Source organism: Paramormyrops kingsleyae, chromosome 14 (assembly GCF_048594095.1).
Source record: "Paramormyrops kingsleyae isolate MSU_618 chromosome 14, PKINGS_0.4, whole genome shotgun sequence".
In the NCBI taxonomy this organism is placed as follows: Eukaryota; Metazoa; Chordata; class Actinopteri; order Osteoglossiformes; family Mormyridae; genus Paramormyrops; species Paramormyrops kingsleyae.
In genome coordinates, this window is record NC_132810.1 from 12,101,088 (window position 1) to 12,106,218 (window position 5,131).

Sequence of the window (5,131 nt, forward strand, 5' to 3'; positions counted from 1 at the left end):
AAAATGACGATATGAATAGTCGGGGGTGGTCGCCGCGATCTTTTTCTCCTTTAAAGACTTCTGGAAAGTTCGCATTGGCTTTTAATGGCTCATCTGACAATGACAACACTGCGTATATTTAGGTGGGCGGATGCGTGCCAATATGTTTTGGTGGCACCGGGAACCTATGCCCTGCCACATGGGCGTGGCACTAACAATTTCAGCAGAGCCATTGCAATTGGCAAACATCTAGCTGTCTTTTGAGTCATCAAGCACTGGATTGTATTTAACTATTGCCCACATTGTTCAAACTCACTGTGAACTCTATATGAAATTAAAAGAACCAGTAAATCAAGCATCTCGTGGATTCTCGAGGTAATATACATGTTACACAATTAAGTTGTCTAGAAACGAGTCATCTATATTTGTTCAGTTCTGTAAAGGAATAATGCTGTATCCTTCAACAAGAACAACGACAATAATAATAATAATAATAATAATTAAATTAATAACAATCATGCTACTAATAATAATAACAATAGAAATATTTTGACCTTGCGGGTCGTCACCTCAAGAGAGTATACCTGAGTTATCCAGTTTACGTTACGAAGTCTTATCTATGAGACCCAATAATAAGGCTTATAAAACGCAGCCTGATACGGTTCTGTTATTAAATGTCAAATGTGGGTGCAACAAACGGGAAAAAATTGTGAAAAATCTGGTTTAATGTGCTTGCCGCCAGTGAGAACAAACCGAATCAATTTATTTGAAAGGGGTGGTTGAATCCATCTCCATATTAATGTGTCCACAGATACTGCTATCAGTTACATCTCCGGTCTTTAGCACTGATAGCGCGCACTCGCATAGTTCAAATATTTTTTGCAGGGACTTTAGAAGTGCAGGGTTGTCGGTTTTAATTCCATGTGTATGTGGAGTTTGCATGTTCCCCACATTTAGCGTGAGTTCCTTCCCCTAGGATAAAGACGTACCGTTAAATACATTGCTCATAGTGTGTGGGTGTACATTCCCAGCAGTGTATTGGCACCCAGTCCTGGGTCTGCCCCTGCCTTGTGCCCTGTGCTGCTATGGATAGACTCCAGATTACCTAAATAAGCAACTGGAAGGTGGATGAAAAATGGAGGTTCGATTCAATTACCATATTGATATAGAGACTTGCTCTATTAGATTTTGATTCCATTTCCTTCAGCTTGACCACACTTTGGGTTTACCAAGCCATTTGATTATTTGCCCTTTATAGAATAGCTGGGGCACTGCTATAGCTCAAATAGAATTGAGATCATTTACAGGCTGTCCTTCAGCATTAAGTGCAGACTACTGCACCTGTTATAGGCTAAACGAAAACCTTGGACAGTACGTGCAATATCTGGTTCTTCAATTAAATAATTCTATACATAGACTTAATCAGATTACAGAGGGAAAGTGCATTATTATGAGGTTAAACAAATGAATATAATTTGAGCTCTATGGGCTGCTATAGTTGATTACCTCTACTGGGTAATTGGACTAACAACTCTGAGGATGTTTTGTAAAATGTTATATTAGGTGTGAGGCAAGCACTGGGTGAGAGTGCATTTGCACCAATTACCAAAGCAGGCTTCTGTCAGATTTATGGCAGAAATGTCATAATGTCAGAATGCGGTTGAATTTACAAATCATAAACATTACAAAGTGTGAGCATTTGGCTCCAGGCTCCGTATGCCGTTTTGATGCATGCCTATTTCCCTAATTCGCATCACCTACCCAGCTATATTAAACAGCCACAACTTCATGCATTGTTTTCTTATTATAAAAATGATGCCTTTACATTATATGCAGCACATACGCACTGTAGCAAGCATGAAACCAATGTTACACTAGTTAGCTCACTAACGAAAAGGGGGGTTTTCATTGCTCTGTTATCACAGTACAAAGAAGCTTCAGAACAGGGACCTCCACCCCTTTAAGCTGTAAATAGCAGGCTATCCCTAGCCGCTAACAGCAAGCCTCACTTGACAGTCTGTAATTAGTTCCTGTAAGCCCTGTCTTCACATGTCAGAAGGCACTTCTTTATGACTTCCTTTCATAGTTACACAGTATTAACAGAACATATAAATAATAATCTTTCTTCTGAAAAAAGAACGTATTTATAAGAACATGTTAGAGTAGAATGGTTTTATAGCACTTTGTGTGCAGGGTGTCCCCTGCCTTGTGCCCTATGCTGCCTGGGATTAGCTCCAGGTTTGCATTGGCTCTGCACCAGATAAGCAGTCAGAAGATGCTTGAATGAATGTGGTTTTACAGAAGCCAAACAGAACAGTGTTGCCTCAGGCCTCCAGAATTGTGGGTTTAGCTATAGGCCCCCTGGTCAGACTTTCTGTGTTTTTGCTTTTTCTCACACCCGCGATCACATGGGTTTTCTTCAGTTCCCTTAAGTGACTGCGAACCCCCTCTTAGAGTCAGTGCGTCCAAACGCTCCAAGCTGGTCCCATCCGGTGTGCATTCCAGGATCACAGCGGCGCCTCACGGAAAAGTGAATTTTGGAAAGGGAGCGCAACACATGCCACGGTTTAACAGCAGAGAGGCGGCTGAAGAGCTGATTCAGCAACACAGTGCTACCTTGCAGGTGTGCAGGGGGGGGGGGACACTGTAGATGTGCAACAGCGTGGGCGGGAAGATGATCACGGGGATGCCTGTTGAAAGAGCAAGGTCGTTCGGAGATTTATTGAGTGCTTGCGTAGGAAATAAACTCAATGGCAAGTTAGAAAAAGAGTGAGTAATACTGAGAAAGCCATTAAAATGAGTGGTGGGTCTTTTCATTCGAGCACTCAGAGAATCAAAAAGGCAGCACTGCGTGAGTAGGGGAGGAACAAATTGTGCCAGAGAGATCTCAAAACCTGAGTCAGGGTTAAAAGGTAGGCACATATTTATTTATTTATATTTTTTTGGCACTTGAGCCTCCTTCCGTAGAGCTGAGCATTCTTAAACAGCGCTGTGGTGTTTCATCAGAGCGAAACAGAGAGACACTGAATCCTGATAGCGGAGAGACAGGAAGGCTGCCATGCTCAGGCGTTCTGTGTCTGCAATGCAGCTTGCCAAGAAAAGCACAAAAGAGCAGTTACTGCATTTTAAAAGAGGGACGTCGGTGTAAGAGATGTGGAGGAAAGGACAGAGAACAAAGGATAGACAGCTGGGCTATAATTAAAATGAAAAAATGCCCAGGAGTTCATTTAGCCAAACGTACACATGGATCCACCAGGTAGTACTGTAGTACATTTGCAGCTTCTGGGGGCTCCTGTCCAGGTTCAGGCTGCATCTTTGCCCCGCAGAGTGACCCCCAACCCCAGAAATGGATTTGCTGGGTCACTTCCTGCGACACACAGCTTCGCGTTAATTAACGTTGGTCTCGCCCACCAGCTCACTGTCCACCTCCCCCCAGTACTCGGTCGATGTAACGGACTGAATGCGTCAGACGCCAATACCAGGCTGAGTCAGTCTAACGTCAGTCAGCCATTACCTGTGTCATAGAAATTCACCGTTACGTGACCAGTGCAGAACAACCATGCTGAGTAAGATGAACAGTGTGAATATGTTGAAATTACCATTAAGCAAATGCAAAGAGAACACAGAGACAATATTTCTTGTAATTAGACATCCATTCCCTCCCCATTACTAATTATGCTTTCATTTTACCGTTACCGTTCTCATAAATTACCAGTAAAATTCCCACAGACATTTAATTAGTATAAACTATTAAAAAAACATTGCCCTGTGCCAATGCAGATTAATTATTAATATTCCATTATTAAGTATGGGGAAATTTCCCACGGAGCCATATACAAACATATTTATCAGTGCAGATTAGTGAAAGGCCAGGGGCTCTTACAGCATGTACTATTGATGCAAGTGAAGAGTTCTGGATATTCTGCATAGTGAGACATAGCTCTCATGTACTAGACTGTACTGTCCTATCTTTTATTAGTTGGTACATTATACTGCGCATTCATTAGCCTGTTTATTCCCATCTAGGAATCATTTTAGTTCTGTTCTTCCACTCCCTCAGATGTCTGTCATAATGAATAACAAGGCTAGATTACCCACCACAATGGCATATTTAGGAAAATATCAGGACCCTACTGTTCCAAAGTCTTGACACTTTCACACTTATATATAGTATGTGTGACACACATATATAATACATATATATCCACTATATATAGTGACGACTGTGACTCATTTTTTAAAAACCTTACTTTATGTGAAGCAGAAAAAAAGCCAAAATTTTAAACGATAATTCTTTCTAAATAAAATTCTATAGCTTAGTATTGGGAAGTAATACAGAATTTCTGGTTAAAGGCAGAAAGTAATACAGAAGTAACAGCTTGCAGACAGGCAGAAACAGAAGTGGAGCGTTTATCTTTAACGACGTTCTGATACCCCATAATATCAGTGCTCTCAGTGATTGGTGGGGGGGGGGGGGGGGGGTCAGCTGAAATTGCAGGGCAGCCAAGTGGTAATTAAAGGTCTGTGCTTTGACATGCAGGGCCTTGCTGAGCCGTACAGCAGCCCAGCTCTGGCAACACGAGAGCCCCGCCCACTGAGGGACGTCATCTGACTGACAGGGGGGTCGTCAGGGAGGTGTTGGTACTCTCCGAGAAATGAGGTATGCAGCTGTGCGCTAATTAAGCGTGTACCTTCCCCCCACCCAGAGTCATTTGCTGCAAGAGAATAAGCATATGTGTACAGAAACACAGACGCTGAGTGGGCACTATTTAATATATTGTGTGTGTGGAGGACTGGCAAGGGAATCCACCACCCAGTGCTTCCTGGGATGAACTACATACTACCCACAATCCTTTGCTGCATAAGCAGTATGAAAATGGTTAAACTGAAGGATGGACAAAGGTTTCACCGAATTCAGCATCTATAACATTACACTGTCGTTTGCCTTAAAAGCGATAACCTTTTAACCCGCTTTCAACAACAATCACAGCTTAACGGCAGAAGGATGAGGGCCATGCTTTTTCCAAAATGAATCTCAATTATTTAGAACACCTGTTGGCCGTGTGATGAATAATTCAAATTATTCTGTCCATGTTTTCCCAGCATGCTTGGAGTTTCTGAAAACATCAAGACGACTCTGAAAACCACAACA